Source organism: Hemiscyllium ocellatum, chromosome 11 (assembly GCF_020745735.1).
Source record: "Hemiscyllium ocellatum isolate sHemOce1 chromosome 11, sHemOce1.pat.X.cur, whole genome shotgun sequence".
Classification (NCBI taxonomy): Eukaryota; Metazoa; Chordata; class Chondrichthyes; order Orectolobiformes; family Hemiscylliidae; genus Hemiscyllium; species Hemiscyllium ocellatum.
In genome coordinates, this window is record NC_083411.1 from 28681442 (window position 1) to 28703558 (window position 22117).

Sequence of the window (22117 nt, forward strand, 5' to 3'; positions counted from 1 at the left end):
TCTGCTGGTTGTAATAAATGTAATTAATCCATTCAGCATTCTTGCTAACCCCTATCACTGAGATGAGAGCTTCCCAGTCCACGGCAATCTCATTGCGGGCTTTAAACTCATTAGGGATACCTCTTGGCTGTCCAATGCTATCAATCCAAATTGTCGGATCAGGGACATACAGGCGCTTAGTTCGGTGCAAAGATGACTGTGACGTAGCGTCAAGCTGTGTGTGTGGTGATATAACTACCTCATGTAGGAGCATTACACGGGCACAGCTGCCACTCCAGTCAGCAGGCAGTGTCAGGCACAACCCTCCTTTCCTACCACACAGCCACCAAGTATCTGTCAGTGGGATGTGTTGAGAATTAAAACAGCCCCAAATGTGGTGACCACCTCTAATTGTATTCCTGCAATTACCCTTAAAATAGCCTACTGGTGTGGAGCCATTTCGCTTAAAGCATTCAAAATTCAATCCTTCCAGTATCCTGAAAGCAGCCACGGGGAATGTATAATTAGTCTTACTGGTGGACCACGGGGTACTATAGCCACAGCACCATTGGAGTTGCTGCCTGCCCACATTATCCTGCTGATAGAACATAGAAGCTGCAGTAGGAGGCACCAAAACGGCAATGGATTTGCCTGTAAGTTGATGAATCATCTGGGTTAAGAGATCGGCTAGAGTGCTGCAAATGCCATTGAGTATAGGTGGTTGAGGTATAAGGCATGGGGACAAAATAGTATGAGAGGTACACAAGAAACAGTCCTGTCTAGCCATCATTACGGCAGTATAGTTTGCTCGTTGATACTAGTGATTGTCACGGGCACGTACCCATGTTAGGGCAGCAAGGTCTGCACTTTTAATATTTCTTTGCCTCCCAGTCTGAATGGCCCTGGCATTACCAGTCCAGGTCTGTCAAGTTAATGGTCTTCAAATTTGAGTATGCAGGCCTGGCATCAGAGAGGGGAGTATCAGGGGCATCCCACATGTCTTCCTCATCCCTGCTGCCAGGAGAACTGTACTCCACGACTCCATCACAATCATTTCTGGAATGATCAGTATCCCCAAGAACTTCACCTGTACCTTATTTGGAACTCTGCTGAGGGGTACTAGCCTCCTGTGTGGCCTGCCCATGTCCAAGTTCCTCAGCCTCAGCTCCACTTACCTCAGTGTTTGAGTTAGCTTGTACTGGTGGGAGAGCTTTAGTACAATGATTAAAGTGGTACCATATGAGTCGTCCTTCCACTTGGATGGTAGTAGATAATGCCTTAGTCACCATGAAAGGTCCCTCTCTCCTCAGCTCATTTCAGCATCTTCGAAACACCCGCAGGTACACCCAATCCCCAGGTTTATTGGTGCTTCCTTGTTGACAGGTGTTGGTTCCCTTTGTGTTTCCTGCAGGTGGATAGTTTCATGTACCATAGTTAGCTGCTGCATATATCGCTTAAGTTCGAAGCTTAACCGCTCCAAGCTAGGCCCTTCGTATGGGCCTCTCCACCTGGGCACTGGCATAGGTCTACCTGTGAGCATCACATGCGTTGTTAGGTTGGTCATGCGATTAGTCTGCATGCGATAACTCATTCCGACAGTATATCAAACCTTGGGATAACTTAATTCGTCAGAAATTTCACTACTGTCCCAGCTCCTGGTTTTAACCTTATTTCCACTAGGCTAGCTGGTTTCACTCTCCCCAGATCTGTATCATGCTGTGGCCACAAAGTGGCTGGTAATGTATCCAATCACTCATTACCATATTGATCACCTTCTTCCACTATCACTGGCATGCTCTGCTGGGGTGTTACCTTGACTTCCTTTGGATTCCTTGTCAAGTTGCAGCATGCTAGGATTTTAATATAGCTGCCATCCCTGGATTCCCAAACTCCTGTCGTGAGCATATGCCATTCCCTAACTGTTTCTACATGCCTGGCCATAGGTCCGAAGTCTTTAGATTGATATCCCTTATTTACCAGTAAGGTTACATGTGATGCGGCGCCTGATACACGATATCACTTTTCCAGGAACACATTTCTCTCTATTTGCAGGATCACTCCCTGCTGCCCTGATACTATTGCTTCACTTCTCAAATGTTGTGGAGCAGTGACTTCCTGCTGCCACTGCCTCTCTAACACTGCATCCTGTGACTCATCGAATATCACTGTACAGTGCAACTCAGACTTAGGTGGTCTTGCTTTAGTCAATATCGTCAACACTTCTGCTTCCCTTATCCCCCAAATGTCTTGACTATCACTTGCTATATCCCCTATCAAATAAACATTAACATCTTTAACTTCTTGCATCACTAATTGTGTATTGGCCTTTTCTATGACCAAGCCCTGCTGTGTGCACTCCAATCTTACCTCTAACTGTAGTAAAGCATCGTGACCTAACAAGTTAATTGGAGTCTCTTTGGGCACAAATATTGGCAGAACTGTTTCTCTACCTTCCATTTCTAATCTTTTTGCAGCTGTAAATCAAGTTAACTGTGATTTCCCTGAGAACCCTACAGTTTTAACAAATTTACTTGGCATGGGAAGGTGAAGGGCATACCGTGGCAGTACGCAAGTGTATGTAGCTCCAGTATCTATCATCACCGGTGTCTGCTGCCCTTCTATATTAACTTGTATTACTGTTCTCCCATGCTACTACAGGGTAGTGCCCCTTCCCACCCAGGTTCTCAGGGCATCTCTAACACATCCTGCTGGGCCTGTAGGTGTCTGGGAAAGTGGCCACTGGGGATTCCCGCTGTCCAGCCCCCTGTAGAGCAGAGAGGGTCCGGTCCAATAAGGGCAATTACTCCTAAATTGGTCTGGTTGATGGCATCCCCAGCACATCATTTCTGGCTCCCCTTGAGCCTGATTATTTATCATCTACCTGAGTCCCCATTCCTATGTCCCTGTCCTTCGGGACTCCAGTCCTGTTGAGGCTGTTGTTTGAATCTGCCCTGCCCAGGATACCTGCAGGAAAGCTTCTCTAAAAACCTCCATTGCTAGCATGGGACGTTTTGGCCCCTGTCTGGCTACCTGATATGACCCACCTTGCGCCGGCACTTGGATCATGCCAGTGTTGATTATTGCGTCGGTTCTTACTGGCAACACCTTTTTAGCCTTCTCTTTTTCTTTATTTTTAAGCTCTTCGAGCTGCATTTGTGCCAGCTTCCTTTGCACTTCCTCCTGCTGTTCAGGCAGTTTCTCTTTGTCTTTTTGAAACCTTTCAACTGCATGAGCTACATGATCTCTAAATTTCTGGTGGCTCATTAATGATGTCAGACCCACCACCTCCTCCAGTCTTGACCTGACTTGGGAGAGCATTGCCTCGATGATGGAATTTCAGAACATTGTGGTCAGCAACTGATTAGTCTATATGTCTTGCTCTGTTTTCAGCCTCCACTTCTTTAATTGTTTCTCCAAGTCGGCAGCCAGGTTTTCACTTTCTCCCAGTGGATCCCCTCTCAGAGCCTGGGGTCCATTTTGGGTGGATAACAGTCTCTTAAGGCCTGCCATACATTCTGTCCCACTCGATCACACCTGACCCCATCAATCATTGGATTGTCTGCCACATTTTTCAAACAGGCTCTGACCATTATTTCCTTTATTTTCTGGAGTCCTACCAACCTCACCAGCAGGGCCTTCATTTCTAAAGCCAGCAATCGCCCTGTGGTTTCATCTTCAACAGCCCTGTTCCACTTTCTTGCTCCCTCATGTAAAATGGCAGCGCATTCTTCAGGGCAAAAGTGAGGAATGCAGATGCTGGAGACCCGAATTTAGATCAGAGTGGTGCTGGAAAAGCACAGCAGGTCAGGAGCATCCGAGGAGTAGGAAAATCGATATTTCAGGCAAAAGCACTTCATCAGGAATAGAGGCAGGAAGCCTCCAGGGTGGAGAAATAAATGCGGGGGAGGGGGGGGGGGGAAGGGGGCGAGCTGGGAAGAAGGTAGCAAGGAGGACAATAGGTGAATGGAGGTGGGGATGGAGGTGATAGGTCAGAGGGGAAGGTAGAGTGGATAGGTGGGAAGGGAGATTGGCAGGTAGGACAAGTTATGAGGACAGTGCTAAGTTGGAAGGTTGGACCTGAGGTAAGGTGGGGACAGGGGAAATGAGGCAACTGGTGAAGTCCGCATTGATGCCCTGGGGATGAAGTGTTCCAAGGCGGAAGATGAGGCGTTCTTCCTCCAGGCGTCAGGTGATGAGGGAGCAGTGGTGCAGGAGGCCCAGGACTTGCATGTCCTCGGCAGATAGGAGGGGGAGTTGAAATGTTGGGCCACGAGGCGGTGGGTTTGATTGGTTAGGGTGTCCCCAGAGATGTTTCCTGAAGCATTCTGCAAGGAGGCATCCCGTCTCCCCAATGTAGAGGAGACCGCATCGGGAGCAACAGATACAATAAATACCACAATGACATTGGTGGATGTGCAAGTGAAAAGGCAGGCGCATTCTTCAGCTCTTCCAGATCCTGAGTTCCCCAAGAAATATATTGTGGGTTTCTCCCCTCTTTTATAAGGAGCAGTAGCATCCTTCCCTGGTGGCCCTTTTTCCTTTTACTGACACTACTTCTCAATAAATCCGCCTTGTGCTCTGAGTCTGATACTATTTCTAATTCCTCCCATTCTTTAGGTACTAGGGCCTTTTTCTTTCTTTCTCTTTCATCATCCCTTTCTGCTTGCTCTGCATCACTTTCACTGCTTTTCTCTTCAGCCCTTCTTTCGTATCGCAATGAGTATTCCTCAATTGCTTTTTGTTCCCTTCGCCCACGCAGCACATTAATCTCATGTTTCAGCTTTTCTTGCTTTCATTGTACAGCTTCTATTTGCTCCTGCCTGTCCCTTTTCTTTTTTTCTTTCCCTCAGTTCATTTTTGTCTTCTGCACTTCCATCCCATTCTAACTGTCCCTCTATTTTTACTGTTCCCTTTATTACTGGACACTGCTTCAATACTTCTTCATTCGAGTAGGGAGGAGGTCTATTCAACTCCTCCACATCTGGCCATAGAGGGGGCAGGGTTGATTCCTGCTTTTCTGTTTCCTGTAACTGCTCAGCTTGTTCTTTTGCAGCTTTCCTAGTCACCACAGGTACCTGACAAGCTACCTTAAGTTCCTCACCCTCTTTCCTGAGAAGTTTCAATATTTCCATTTCCTGATCCCTCTTTTGGTTTCTATTTTTAGATTTATCTTTCGTCTTATAGTTCTTAATTAGTCCTTCCATCTCATTGCACATATATATATCAAAGGTACCTTCTTTTGGCCATTTAGTCAATAAATCCTTCGTTCTTTTTTCCCATTTCTCAGAAATTGTTACTACCACTGGAAATTTCTTACTCAGTATCTCAACTGCAGTCCCTTTATCCATTGTATGATATATTTCAGTCCAACTAATGTATTATCTTTGCTCTCATAAATCACTTCCTCATACCATTCAAGTCCGGTAGCGCATTACCAATAGTATAAGCAATCCCTAACTTTATAACTTGCAATTGTCCCTTACCAATCTATCAATTCCTAAGTGACCGCAATTGCAGCTAGTTAATACAAACAACCTATTCTCATTCATTCAGCCTAAACCAATCTAACACTGCACCTTCAAAATGCACCAATCACTAACAGTTTCTTGAGAAAATTCTATCTCAAAAAAAAACTATCTTAAGTTCTTACAGTGCAAAATAAAATCAAAATACCCCTGGATCTTGAGCTCCAGGGAAACAAAACACAAACATTTAACCACAAACAAACAATTATGCATACAAATCAGATCACAAATCAGATCACAATGATTAAACTATAAACACACACACACACACACACACACACACACACACACCAATCTCTGACAGCCAGAGCCTTACTTAAACAGACCCTTTGTTCATTTCCAAAAGTCCTATTATCCTACGGCCTTATCTAAATCATTTAACAGTTTAGTAACACTATGACTATTCTCTGCCATTTAGCTTTTAATCATCCACTACCAATCTGCCCACTTTCTAAACAGGTCTACCAGCGCTTCCAGTAAAACAATTTCCCCTTATTTATTCTGCCCTATCTATCTATAGGGTGACATAAAACAATTTCTCCTTATTTATTCTACCCTATCTATCTATAGGGTCTTATGAAACAATTTCCCAGTATTTATTCGGCCCTATCTATGTATAGGGTCTTACATTTCTGCCCTATTTATCTATAGGGTCTTATATACACCATGTGGACTTTTTACTCAGACAATTGCTATGTTCTATTCTTAATCACCCCTTACCCCACTGCACAGTTTTCTTGACCAATTCTCCACATCTCCTTCAGCAGCAATTTACCCCTTGCCTTTGGATCTTGGATCGGAGAGACCCTCCGGCTGGTTCCCGCACCTCCGAGTCCCCAAGGACCATTCCAAGCTAACAGAATATAATCCGAATTCACAGCAAAAATGCTAACCTTTTTTTTGTTGGGTACCCTTATTCTGTCAGTCTCGGGAATGCCTCCTGTGCACCAAGAAGTGCCCTGTTACTGTCGCCCTCTGTCCGGGTGAATCTCTGCAGGACCCTGCTCGCAGTGCCAAATTTATTGTGGAGGAAATATAGAGAATCACCAGGAGACGCAGAGAGTTCTTCAAGAAGTAGGTCCTTTATTTGCAAACAAAAAACCGTGAAACTGAGAAAGCAGATTCTCGAATTCCCACAAACCTCATGGTCTGTGGATTTTTATTTTTTTTATCATGTTTCTGTTAGCTTACCAGCATGTCCAACTATATTAATCAAAGTACCTCACTCTAGCTACACAATAAACCAGTGATGTTAGTTCCCATTATCTCTTTCTACTTAATGTTATTCTAATGCCATAAGACATTTATTGCTAACTCTGCTACTGTGATCTTCCATTCCAGACTAACCTGTCATGATAGATATTTAGCTATTCCATCTATTACAATAGTCTCCTGTCTCAAGCTGACTCTACTAATTATCAATTAGGTATTTTAATGTCATGTCCCAAATATTTATTGTCCCAATCTTGTCACAATGATACTTAAAAGAGAAACTTGCTTTATTACTTGTGTTATCTCATCTTGCTTTAGTGACCTTTCAGCCTTAACCTTACTCTGCTAATTGGTGTAAGAGCATTCCATTATTCTTATCCCGTCCTGCCTTCCACAGACCACAGATTGCCAGTGGTCTTCACGCTTTAATCCTTCCCATGCTTTCATGTTCTTTATTTTCCATAGCAGTCCATCAGGTCCACAGCAAATTATCAGCCTTTAATTTCATTAGTTTTTCTGGTTCTACTTTTCTCTAGTGATATACTGGAATGGAAGAAGTCAACATCAGTATGGCCACGGAATGGTATGACAAAGCCATAATCATATGCAGGAAGCCGACACAAGCATGTTTAATTTAGTTTCTACCAGGAAAAACACAACTTTAGATCTCATTCAAGCCTGCGCATGGATTTTGCAAGGAAATGCTTGGATTTGCGAAATCCAAATTCACTTTTGAACTCCATCTCGACAAGTTTTGCCTCTGTCTGCTGACAGAGAGAGTTCAGGTTTTTGAATAGCATTGCGTGTGGAGGGAATGGGAAGAGGGTATCTGGTTAGAAGGTTGCCTCAGTTCTCAAGTACAGCAACCTAGCTCCTGACATTCTTCATATTGTTCCTAAATCTCATTCCTGAACCCCTGATTCAGCATCATTCTGCCCTTATAACCCCCTCATACACCCTATGACCCTCTGTATCCTTTTATATCCCATGCAACTCAATGACATTCAAACATTCCATGTCCCTTGAAACCACTCATATGTCATGCTCCCTTATACTTCCATTTATCATTTGTGCTTCACTTATATCTTCCACAAATCGTCATCTACAATCCTTTACGTGAATGTCTCAGGAATTCCTTGAAATGGACACTAACTATCCAATGAAGCTGGCAATCACAGACATTTCATACCCCCCAAAAACCCCTCATTTATAAAAGTATTAAAAATATAAATCCCTCAAGTGTTCATTTAAAATACTTATTCACTAAAGGCATCATACATACATGCACTTTTAAGAATCACTTGAAACTGCTAATCAAATAGAATTCCATACTGAGATAAATGGTTCTGTGTGCTTTTGAAATGCCAATAGTCATAGCAGAAACAGCTATAATTATCAACCTTTAGAAATCTAAAATCTATTACAACTGGAAAACAAATCACGTGGCCCTTTAAAACGCAGATTATGTTAAAGTTACATTTTTAAGAAGATTGCCCTTAATCAAACAATGGTAAATGTGCTTAAAATGATTTGATCTTTAACAGCAGGGCATTATTTAAAAGCTAATGATCTCCTGACGTTTCAATTTCAGTCAAAGGCAAGACAGATTTCATCATATATTTTTCTCCGGTTTTGAATGCAATTTGGCAATTTTGTAAACAAGAAAGTACTCTAGTGATTCACAATATTTAAACAATATTGGTCGAAGTAATAGTCAATTTTATCTTTGTAGGCCTGAGTCTTTGTTGAATCACTGCAGTTGAAATACATCTAAATTATAACTTGGCTCTTAACAGCACTCTGAAATGGCCCATCAAGCCACTTGGTGTATCAACCTCGAGAAAGTCTCAAGAGAGGAATTGGATGAACCATCAGGCATTGACTAAGGCATCAGAAATGACAATGCAAGCATAACCCTGTCAATCCTGCAAGGTCCTCCTTACTAACACCTTTGGGGCTGGTGTTAAAATTGACAGTTGTCTCACAGATTAGTTAGTCATAGCCAGAAAAGGATATGGAAGATATAGACTGTAGGGAAATAGATGGGGACATCTTGCAAAATGTCCATATTATAGAGAAGGAAGTGCTGGATGTCTTGAAACAGCTAAAGGTGGATAAATCCCCAGGACCTGATCAGGTGTACCCTAGAACCCTGTGGGAAGCTAGAGAAGTGATTGCTGGGCCTCTTGCTGAGATATTTGTATCATCGATAGTCCCAGATGAGGTGCCGGAAGACTGGAGGTTGGCTAACGTGGTGCCACTGTTAAAGAAAGGTGGTAAGGACAAGTCAGGGAACTATAGACCAGTCAGCCTGATGTTGGTGGTGGGCAAGTTATTGGAAGGAATCCTGAGGGATAGGATGTACATGTATTTGGAAAGACAAGGACTGACTAGAGATTGTCAACATGGCTTTGTGCGTGGGAAATCATGTCTCATAAACTTGATTGCATGTTTTGAGGAAGTAACACAGAGGATTGATGAGGGCAGAGCAGTAGATGTGATCTATATGGACTTCAGTAAGGCGTTCAACAAGGTTCCCCATGAGAGACTGACTAGCAAGGTTAGATCTTACGGAATACAGGGAGAACTAGTCATTTGGATACAGAACTGGCTCAAAGGTAGAAGAGAGAGGGTGGTGGTGGAGGGTTGTTTTTCAGACTGGAGGCCTGTGACCAGTGGAGTGCCACAATGATCAGTGCTGGGTCCTCTACTTTTTGTCATTTACATAAATGATTTGGATGCGAGCATAAGAGGTACAGTTTGTACGTTTGCAGATGACAACAAATTGGAGGTGCAGTGGACAGTGAAGAGGGTTACCTCAGATTACTACAGGATCTTGACCAGATGGGCCAATAGGCTGAGAAGTGGCAGATGGAGTTAAATTCAGATACATGCGAGGTGCTGCATTTTGGGAAAGCAAATCTTAGCAGGAGTTATGCACTTAATGGTAAGGTCCTAGGGAGTGTTACTAAACAAAGAGACCTTGGAGTGCAGGTTCATAGCTCCTTGAAAGTGGAGTCACAGGTAGATCGGATAATGAAGAAGATGTTTGGTATGCTTTCCTTTACAGGAGTTGGGAGGTCATGTTGCGGCTGTACAGAACATTGGTTAGGCCACTGTTGGAATATTGCGTGCAATTCTGGTCTCCTTCCTATTGGAAAGATGTTGTGAAACTTGAAAGGGTTCAGAAAAGATTTACAAGGATGTTGCCAGGGTTGGAGTATTTGAGCTATAGGGAGAGGCTGAACAGGCTGAGGCTGTTTTCCCTGGAGCGTCGGAGGCTGAGGGGTGACTTATAGAGGTTTACAAAATTATGAGGGACATGGATAGGACAAATAGACAAAGTATTTTTCCTGGGGTCGGGGAGTCCAGAACTAGAGGGCATAGGTTTAGTGTGAGAGGAGAAAGATATAAAAGAAACCTAAGGGGCAACTTTTTCACGCAGAGGGTGGTACGTGTTTAGAATGAGCTGCCAGAGGAAGTGTTGGAGGCTGGTACAATTGGAACATTTAAGAGGCATTTGGATGGGTATATGAATAGGAAGGGTTTAGAGAGATAGGGGCCAGGTGCTGGCAGGTGGGACTAGATTGAGTTGGGATATCTGGTCAGCATGGACAGATTAGACCGAAGGGTCTGTTTCCATGCTGTACATGTCTATGACTCTATGACTCTATGACTTACATATTACCTTACAGATAATTTCCAAGACACCACTACCTTTGTCCTGTCAATGGAACAGACTATCCCCAACAGAACCATGGCACAGAGCTATCTGGAAGTTGCCCTGAGAGTCATCAACAATAACAATTCATGGCAACAGTTCAAGCTTGGACAAGGAAACCTTCAGCTAATTATCACCTACTGTCCACTCAGCAGATTAATCAGTACTCCTCAATGCTGAACACCAATTGGAGTATGCTCTTTGCCTTTGCCACTCCTTGTGTTTTCTCCAAGTGGGGGACTTCAATTTCCACCTCAAAGTCGGCTCAGCAAAACCTCGACTGATCAAGCAGATCGGGTCCTCAAGGATGTAGCCACTAGTTTGGGCCTGTGGCAGGTGATGAGGCAATCAGCACGAGGGAAAGTCATACTTGACTCATCCTCATTAATCTGCCTGCTACAATTGCATTTGTCCATGATGGTGTGGTATGACTAATCATTGCACAGTCCTTGTGGAGATTAAGTCTTGCCTTCATGTTGAAAATGTGGTGATGGAAAAGCACAGCAGGTCAGTCAGCATCCAAGGAGCAGGAGAATTGATGTTTCGGCATAAGCCCTTCATCTGGGCTTTTGCCCAAAACATCAATTCTCCTGCACCTCAGATGCTGCCTGACCTGCTGTGCTTTTCCAGCACCACACTCACGACTCTGATCTCCAGCATCTGCAATCCTCACTTTCTCCTTCGTGTTGAAAATGTCTTACACCATGTTGTGTGTCACTATTACTCTGATAAATGTGATAGATTTCAAAAATATCTACTAACTTAAGACTGGGCAACCACGAGGCATTGTTAGCAAACAGCAGCTTACTGAATTGTGCTCCAGCCCTGTCTGCAACCTTACAGTTTGACACATTCCCATTCTGCCCTTATCAAATCAAGGGATCAACTCTGTTCAATGAAGAATGCAGGAGGGCATGCCAGGAAAAGCACCAAAAATGAGAGTCAGCCAGGTGATGCTACAAAACACGACCACTTCCTTGCCCAATATTCAGACATGGCGTTCGCAGGGCTAAGTGATTACACAATCAAAAGAATGGATCAAGGCTCTGCAGTCCTGCCACATTTAGACGTGAACAATGGAGAATGAGTAAACAACTCTCTGGAAGAGAAGGCTCCTCAACCATTCAGATACTTAATAATTGAGAAACCAACATATCAGCATGAAAGATAAGACTGAAACATTCTCAACAAGTTTCCATAAGAAGTGCCAAGCATATAATTAATCTCAACCTCCTTCAGAGGTCCCAGCATTACCTATGACAGTCCTCAGCCAATTCGATTCACCCTGACTGCTGTCAAGAAACAGTTGGAGTTATTAGATATTGCATTGGCTATGAATCCTTACAACATTCTGACAATAGTGCTGAAGGTTTGTCCTCCAGAATGTGGCACTCCTTTAGCCAAGCTGTACACTACAGATACAACACTGGCAACTATGCAGCAATATGGAAAAATGTCAATGTATGTTCTGTACATAAAAACCACCTGGTCAAATGCCACCTGGTCAATCACTATCTCATCCGTCTACTCTCAATTATCAGTACAGTGGTAGAATTAGTCATCAATTACACATGGATTCTAAAAGGTTGTGAAGAAAAACACAGGCATTGAGATAACAATAGGACATTGGTTAGGCCACTGTTGGAATACTGCGTGCAATTGCGATCTCCTTCCTTTCGGAGAGATGTTGTGAAACTTGAAAGGGTTCAGAAATGATTTACAAGGACCTTGCCAGGATTGGAGGATTTGAGATATATGGAGAGTTTGAACAGGCTGGGGATGTTTTCCCTGGAGCGTCGAAGGCTGAGTGGTGACCTTATAGAAATTTATAAAATCATGAGGAGCATGGATAGGATAAATAGACAAAGTCTTTTCCCGAGGGTGGGGGAGAACTAGAGGCCATAGGTTTAGGGTGAGAAGGGAAAGATATAAAAGAGACCTAAGAGGCAACATTTTCACACAGAGGGTGGTATGTGCATGGAATGAGCTGCCAGAGGAAGTTGTGGAGGCTGGTACAATTGCAACATTTAAAAGGCATCTGAATGGGTATATGAATAGGAAGGGTTTAGAGGGATATGGACCAGGTGTTGGCAGGTGGAACCAGATTGGATTGGGATATCTGGTTGGCATGGACATGTTGGACTGAAGGATCTGTTTCTGTGCTTTACATCTTTATGAATCTATGACTCTATAATTGTCCTGTTGAGAATGTTAGTGAAAACAGCAAGACTAGTACTATATGGGTTTTTTTTTGCACTCAGCACATTTATTAATGAAAGGAATTTCAATACTTTTGAGTATAAGAATATCCAGGTTATAAGAACGTATTATGTTTCTTTTGTTTTACTCCCACAGCATGGATTTGTCTCAAATAAATGTTGTCAAATAAAATAGTGATATATAGTTATATTTTCCCATATCAAATAATGATATGGGAAAATATAACTGGACAGGTCGGAGTTAAAATGGGGTAAGTATTATTTGAGTAAGCATCAAAGTATTTGACAAGGTACCTCATACAAGTTAATTCATAAGAGTCCATGGGGTTGGAGAGGTTGAATTTGACATGGATAGAAAATTGCCTCATGGCCTCTATGACTGGAAACACTGAGTGGGGATAAGGGATTCTTTTTCAGTTTGACGACCTATGACCAGCGAGTTTCCACGGGAATCAGTGCTGGGACTGCAACGGTTTGTTAATAACTTGGACAAAGGAAATAATGCACCATAGACACTTTTGCAAAAATAGGTGAAAAGGCAGGTTGTGAGACAAATACAAATAGTTTACACAGCGGTATTGATAGTTTAAGTAAGTGGGCAAGAAGTTGCAAATTGCGGTATAATGTGAGAAAATATAAGGTTGTTCATTTTAGAAGAGAGATAAAAAAAAGAATATAATTGCGAAGGAGAAAAACTGAAAAAAACTGCAACTCAAAGGGACTTGTACAAGAAACACAGAAAGCTAAAACACAGATGCAGCAGATATTCAAGAATGCTAATGGAATATTGGCCGTTATTTCAAAGGGGCTAAAGTATAAGAATAGGGAAGTCCAATTGTAACTGTACAATCTGGGGGATTGTGAGCAGTTTTGATCCCTATATTTAAGGAAATATATCATTTCATTGGAGACGGTCCAGAGAAAATTCACTAGGACGATCCCTGATGTGGAGGAATTGTCTTTTGAGCAAATAAGAACAGGTTGGACTGTGCTCAATGGAAGTTAGAAGATTGAAAGGTGATATCAATGAACCATATGGGATTCTGAAGGGGCTTGACAGAGTAAATGCTGAGAGAATGTTTTCCGTCATCGGACGGATGACAGGGCATAGCCTCAGGATAGTAGGGTGCCAATTTAAAACAGGTAAGGAATAGTTTCTTCTCTGAGCGTTGTGAGTCTTTGGAACTCGTTGTGACAGAGAGCTGTTGGAGCAGAGTCCCTGTGTACATTTAGTGGTGAGATAGATCCTTAGTCAGGACTGATATCAAGGGTTATCAGAAAGGGCAGGAAAATGGATGTGAGGAATATCGGATCAGCCATGATCCTACTGAACGGCAGAGCACAACAAAATCCTGTTCCTATTTCTCATGGCTTCACGGTCTACATACGCATATAAGGAATTTATGTTTTTTTTCCCTAATCATTGATTGCATTCAATGTTATTGCTCCCATTTTACTTCACACTGTGATACTAACAAAAAAACCAAGAACCATACAAATTGGTGATGAATTTGTTGCTTCTACCAGGTTTTTCTGGCGGAGAGCTGCATTGCCCTTTTAAGTGTGTGCGTGTGTGTGTGTGTGTGGGGGGTGGTGGTGGTGGTCCGGGATGTCAGCCGCATGCGCGCTGCCCATTGCGGGCAGCGCGCTGGTTCTCACCAGGACCCAGATGCGGCAGCTACAGGTTCGCTTCCTCGGCAAGCATATTCAGGAAAGATGAAGGTGCCTGAAGCGAAACGCATCCTCAGCGATCAGGTATCGGGGGTTTAACCTGCCCTCAAATCTGCACTAGACCACTGAAGCAGTAAGTGCACCAGGTAAAAGAAAAACCCATTCGCCTGTTGTCTGTTTAAACACAGATCACAATGGCTGCAACCATCTGCGCCAAAGCTGAGCGAATTAATAAAACCAAACCCCACCATTGCCACTGTTTCCGAAAGCATGGAAAAATAGCATTTAGAGGGAAAGATAGAAGTGATATGACGTTGAGAAGCTGAATATAGCTTCAATTCGCTGTGGATAATGAAACCAGAAGGCAGATCGTCATCACCGCTAGTGTTATAGGCTGGTACTTAATATTTATTGGTTTCCAACAACCGTGGTGCTAGAATTTGAACTGGACAGGTCAGGATTCCAGGTTGGCAGCAAAATACCTCACCCGTTAGAGATATATTCAGTGATTTATTAGCTTCTGTACTTCACTAACTTTGAAGCTTAAAAAAAACTATTTGAATTTTGTTTTTTATGCAGCCAGCGGCTGTAACAGTTTAAAAGAAGGTGCTTTAGCATTTGTAAGTTGGTGGAGTGGGCGGAATTAAGTGATAATACATTTATGGAGATTTGTTCAAATAATCCTCTTTGTAATCATGCAGTCTGGTGAATACCATCCGAACTTCAGTTAAGATTCATTGTTAGTTTAAACTAATTTAAGAAATGTTGGAATGTCATAACACAATGTGCTACAAAGGTTGCTATTGGACTTGGTTTGATCCAGACTGTTTTATTTTTGCATGCTGTTTCTGAGAATTGTTAAGGTTACTACTGAACAACAGGATCCTGCTTCTTAAAATTGTGCATTTTTGGCTGATTGAATAAGTTAACTCTTGCATCTTCTTGCATAGAGAAATTAGAAATTACAGTTTTAATTTGTCGTCAGTTCGCAGAAAATCAAAACATTAGTACTGGAGCTGTGTTCCCATCCTTTGCACATGCCCTATTTGATTCCTGTACTTATTTTGACTTGGCAGAAGATGGTCATGTTGTGCAGTAACTGAGATATGCAGAGAAGTGAGACATGGCAACCTCTCCCCTAACCCAGATGGAAAGTAACAGTTTAAAGTTTTTGTATCTCAAACTTGTTCACTTGATTACTGAAATACACCGAGTGAAAAGTGAACAAATATAATGTAAAAGAGTGCAGTGCTGAATTTTGTATATTAAATATAATTAAATATTTTTGACAGAAAATTCACTGCTTAATCCATACTGTATACCCCTATGACCTCTATACTGCTTTTTAATGCAATGTTTGTATTCCCTAGTCTTCTAAAGGTTTGCTTTACAGAAAATGTTTTAAACTTGCCTTGACTTTTTGTATTTTTAGGGTAAGTGCACCGTTATTTTTATTTTCTTATCCTTCATTGTCACACTGAATAAGGAGCAGTGACTTATGGTAGTAGACTTACTGGTGCAATCTCCATACCTGCTGTCATGGAAACTGGGTCAGGCTGCTGAGTGGCAAGAAACAGAGCTGCAACTATATATATTGACACTGGCCTAAAATTGTAGACTTGCTGAGTTATCATTTTTTAAAAAAATTTGCTTATACAGTTATATAATATTTTGTGTACATATGCACATATAATGCTTTGGATTTTGAGACTGAGCAGAGTAGAACTACTGTTACAGTGATTCTTTAGCTACCAATGTAGTAATAATCTTCATTGGAATCAGAGATCACAACTCTCTCAAATTGGAAAACACGGTATAATTGTCAATGAATTGCAAAACAATAAACCAGTAGGAAGACTTGCATGTCACAATTCACAGTATAGCAACTTTGTTAGTTTTTGTTCATCTGCTCGATCCCACACTGATCTCCACCTTGGCAATTGAATTATGCTTAATTCATTGGCAACTGTATGTACTTTTTTTTTACCAGTTTAAATAGATATTGTTGGCAGTGATAAGCTTTGATTTTGCAGTTATTTTTATCACAGCATGTAGTGCTAGTCTTCATTAGATGAGACTTTTATACTGATTCATTCACAGCTTTGTTATCTCTTGACTTGACTATCCCAATATATTCCTGCTTGACTCCTCACATTTTAACCTCTAAATTTGATGTTATCTGAAATTCAGCCCATGAGTTAACTTGGAGTTTACTCCATCACCTCTGTAATTGGTTCGCAGGCAAGCGGCCACTTGGTTTCAAAATTCTGTTTCTATAATTTACTCCACCCACACAATCTTCTGATATGGCATTCCTTTCTCTGGCTTCCTGTGTACACTCTTTTCCACCATGTAATCATGTCTTCAGTTGCTTACTCTTCAAGCTCTAGAATGTCTTGTAACATATTTTTTGCTTTTCCACCTTGCTTTCCTTCCTTAAAACCTACCTCCTTGGATCAACATCTGGTAATTTGGTCTAATATTTTCTTACATTTTTTTGTGCTCTACTTTATGCATCTGTGAAATGCTTTGAGCATTTCATTACATTAAGGATGCTGTATAAATATATATTGATGGGTACTGAATAAAACCCTGTAGCACAGCTCAAAATGCCAATTGTCTCTGAATTGTACTATCTCTAACCTACACTTATGAAGGAAGATTTATGCTGCAGGCAAGCATCATCAAAAATTAGTGTTTTTTTTGTTGTTTAATTGGGCAGATAGTGACTGCTTGTGAAAGAAATTGCATTAATAACCTTTATTTGATAAATTGCCCTCTCTCATTCTGTGACAGATGCATGAAATGTTAAGTTGCAGTTCTGTAGACAATTTGCTAGATTGGTTGAACATTTATTATAATAATAATAATAATAATAAATTATCCATTATTTTCTAATATACTAATCAATATAATAATCTTGAGGGATGATGGTAGTGTCCCTGTCCCTGCCGGACGTTTTGAGTTCAAGTTCCACCTGCTGTGGAATGAGTCATAATACATCTCACCAGGTGATTTAAAAAAAAAGCAAGGTAAAGTACAAAACTACCTAACTAGTATTGCATAGCTATTCTTAATACTCTCAGGTTTTATTGGATAATTTATCACCTAAAATTGCCATTTGCTTTTCTAATAAATATAACAAAGCAAAGCTTAATTTAATAGTACCTCACTTACCAATCTCTGAGCACTTTGTAGGATGGAAAAGAAATCAAGATGTTGATTAAAGAGCAAGAAGATAAAACAATATTTTGGGTTCCAAAGATACAGAGGAAGAAAAAGGATTTTGTAAAGTGTTAGAGTATCTCATCAGTGCTTTTTCCTGAGGTGTAACTTGTATTGGCAACAAGACTATATTTGTTAAATGAACTGTTTCAGTTTGATAATTATGTAAATTTCTGTTCTGATAGTTTTTGATGGATGATTTGAACCCAAATCAATTAATCTTGTTTGTTAAACATTTCAGTAAATAATTATTTGCCTCAGACATCACATTACTTACTTAAATAGTCTTGTATATTTTATTTACATTTTATTGAATATTTGCCCATGACTATAACACCAGAAAGGTTCATAACACAGAAAAAAATTCTTTCAAGCTGTTGTGTCCCACTTTTTTGACAGGAAAATGTAAAATTAATTCCAGTGCTTTGCTGATTCTCATATTCCTGCATCTGTTTCTCTTATACCTAATCTGGATTATTTGGTGACTTGGTCCCACAAATTATCCATTATTTTCTCTTGTTGACAAAAACTAATGATAATGATGAAGAAATATTGGAGACTCACCTTGCTCAATATAATTTTGAAGAAAGAAAGTAGTTAACTACTTTTTCCATTAAAAATTAGAAGATAGCTTTAAACATCGTCATCTAACAGCAGTAAATTAATGAAACTTTTTAATGTTTTGATATAGTAAGAAGAGCAAAGTGTCAAAGTGCAGAAGTGGAGAAACTGAGAACACAGGTAAAAACCTTTACATAATACAATTTCAGAGGTAGGTAAGACTTATGAAAGGCAAATACTAATTAACTGTAGGTTAAACATTTTACAACTGAGGTGCACAAGCTTGAGTTTGGTTTGGTACATGCACATGGTCGAACTTCAGGTGCTACTCATTAATTTGCAGGTATCTGAATTTGTCTGTTCTATTTTGTTTTGATATTTCTAGGCAGTTCCATGTAACTGATCTTGGTGGTATGGAATTCAGTTACTCATAAATCAGACTTTACTGATGTTCCAGTCCTCAAACTTCAAATGACTGAAAATGAAAAATACAAATGCATGTATCTTTGTCTTTGAGGAATTGATTGCAAGGACTTGGTAGAAATTTGACAACACTCTTCTAGGGCACACACAGGGTAAATTGCAATCATAGGTAAAGTATAATGAGATTCTGACTGGTAAAGAATTGGCTATTAATCTTGGTTGTTGGTGTTATGAAATATATTCTGTTAATTTCTTTTCTGTAAATGGTTATGAAAATGTTATGGCTTTTTTTTATTTCTTTAAGGCACTTAGTCATAGAACCAGCTCACCTTGTCATAATTTCCTCAGTTAAGAACCAAAGGAAAACAAAGGTACATGTGGATATAATCTTACTGATGATAACGTGAATTTCTTCTCTCTCTCGCTTTCATTTTTCTGTTAATAAATAACAGACGTGGGGTGATTGTGACAAGGTCAGCCAGGTGGACCATATAGATTATTAGTTCCCTGATTGGACCAGATTGACAGCCTCAATCAGGGAACCCTGGCTGACAGTAAGGAAGTTTGATCAGTGTCAAGGACTCTTCATGTGTAAATAAAGAATGATGGCATACTGGCCTCTCTGGAGTTATTTCAGTGATGATGAGAGAAAAGCATGCTCCTGAAGAAATTCACTTGCAGCAGTTGTCTTTGAGTTGGGGTATCATGCTGTTATTTGGGAACCTTGACTCATTTGATCCTGCTGTCAAAGTTTGTGGAAAGAATTAACTTTTTTTCCTAACAACTGACATTGGGACAAATGAAAAGCAATGAGTAATTCTCCTGACAGCATGTGGACCTGCAGTATATTTGGTTATTAGGAGTCTAACTTTCCCTAAGACATCAGATACTAAAACCTTTCAAGAGTTGGTGGATTTAGTTAAGGAATATTATTATGACCCCTAAGCCTCCTCAAATTCTGAGATGCTATTGGTTTTACTTGGCAATTCGAAAACCAGGGGAGTCCATGTTGGGATTTTTGACTAGGTAAAGACGACTGGCAGAGGCATGTGACTTTGATTTAACCCTTAATGAGATGCTGAGAGACTGTTTTGTATGTGGGATTAAAGATGGAAGCATGCAAAAGCACCTAGTAGCTGAAGCCCAACTGGACTTCTAACAGGAAATGCAACAGGCTTTATGTTTGGAAAATGCGGCAAATAGAGCATATGATTTGCAAGGTATTCCAATGGAAGTGGACCCTTGCCAGTCCGAATGAGCTTGGGGAACACCACTTGAGTGAAGGCAATTGCATAACCTCACTCCGGATATATCCTGAACAGAGGGAGTCGAGGTCAGCCCACACCAAAACCACAAAGCAAAGCCAAGCCTTAGTCAAATGTTTAAAGTTTTCTTCATTATCCCAGCCAGAAAGCCATTTTAGCTGCTGCCACTATCCAGACTCAAGACAGCGAAAGAGTACCATTAGACCTAAATTGAGCAAGAGAACTCATAGGTCAGTATCCAGGAGAGTGCACATGCTAGAAAGTTGACCCACACCTGGGTTTGGAACAGTTGACTCCACTGGCAGATACACCACTAGTGGTACCACCACTGGAAGAGTCAGCAATGGTATTAAATTGTCTGGACGCACCTCCAGTCACAGCTGACAATATCAGACTTTGATTGCATAAAGATCTGGTCCTAAAACTGAAACAGCGGGTGGTGATGGGGGGAATCAAAGGGCCATCGCAATCAGAATTGAAACCTTTTTGGACCCGGAGAGACCAGATTACAGTAGAGGGCGGCATATTATTGTGGGGAGCAAGATGATTGTCTCGAGCAAAGGTCACCGCTAGATACTGGCTGAACTCCTCCATGGTCAATCAGGGGTTTCCAAAGTGAAGATGTCGGTGAGAAATTATGCCTGGCGGTCAGGGTTGGATGCAGATATACCCGTATTGGTGAGGCAGTGCCCAGAGTGCTGGCAAGGACCAAAATTACCACCATCAACTCCTCCACATTTGTGGGAATGGCCGGGTAAATCCTGGACTCAGTTACAGGTGAACTATGCAGGTCCTTTAATGTGCTCAATCTTTTTAGGCTTTTTGGAGGCCCACTCAAAATAGCTGGATGTGCACAGAGTTCATTCATCAAACACGGGAATATGATAGAAAATCTGTGTTCATCTTACATTGTCTCCTGGAAGTATTAGTCACAGATAATGGGCCATCGTTTACCAGTGGGGGATTTGAGTATTTCCTAAAATCAAATGGTATTCATTATATAAAGACAGCTCCATACCATCCATGATCCAATAGTCTGATAGAAAGGGCATTCTAAGCTTTGAAGGCATGCTTAAAGAAATAGCTTATAGCTTCACAATGTACCAAACTGTCCCAGTTTATATTTGATTTTAGGATCACCCCTTCTGCAATCACAGGGATAGTTCCAATAGAGTTGCTAAAAGGGAGAAGACTCCATACCAGCTTAAATCTCATCTTCCTCAACCTGGGAAATGGCATCAGGATCAATAGTGCTGGATACGAGACTCCGCTAAGCGAAAGAGGCAGTGAACTTTAGGAGGTGATGTTTGGTGTAGAAACCACGGGAATGACCCTACATGGGTTAAGAGGTATGGTTGATGTGAGGTCAGGTCCAGTGATATATAAGGATCAGGTAGGTGCATGGAAAAGGATATGGAAGATATAAACTGGAGGGAAATAGATGGTGATATCTTGCAAAATGTTCAAATTACAGAGGAGGAAGTGCTGCATGTCTTGAAACTATTAAAAGTGGATAAATCCCCAGGACCTGATCAGGTGTACATGAGAGCTCTGTGGGAAACTCTGTGATTGCTGGACCTCTTGCTGAGATATTTGTATCATCGATAGTCACAGGTGAGATGTCGGAAGACTGGAGATTGGCAAATGTAATGCTGCTGTTTAAGAAGGGCAGTAAAGACAAGCCAGGAACTATCGACCGGTGAGTCTGACCTCAGTGGTGGGCAAGTTGTTGGAGGGAATCCTGAGGGACAGGATGTACATGTATTTGGAAAGGCAAGGAGTGATTAGGGATAGTCAACATGGCTTTGTGCGTGGGAAATCATGTCTCACGAACTGATTGAGTTTTTTGAAGAAGTAACAAAGAAGATTGATGAGGGCAGAGCAGTAGATGTGACATATATGGACTTCAGTAAGACGTTTGACAAGGTTCCCTATGGGAGACTGATTAGCAAGGTTAGATCTCATGGAATAAAGGGAGAACTAGCCATTTGGATACAGACCTGGTTCAAAGGTAGAAGACAGAGGGTGGTGGTGGAGGGTTGTTTTTCAGACTGGAGGCCTGTGACCAGTGGAGTGCCACAAAGATTGGTGCTGGGTCCTCTATGTTTTGTTATTTACATAAATGATTTGGCTGCGAGCATGAGAGGTACATAGAACATAGAACATAGAAAAATACAGCGCAGTACAGGCCCTTCGGCCCTCGATGTTGTGCCGACCAAAGCCTACCTAACCTACACTAGCCCAATAACCTCCATATGCTTATCCAATGCCCGCTTAAATGACCATAAAAAGGGAGAGTCCACCACTGCTACTGGC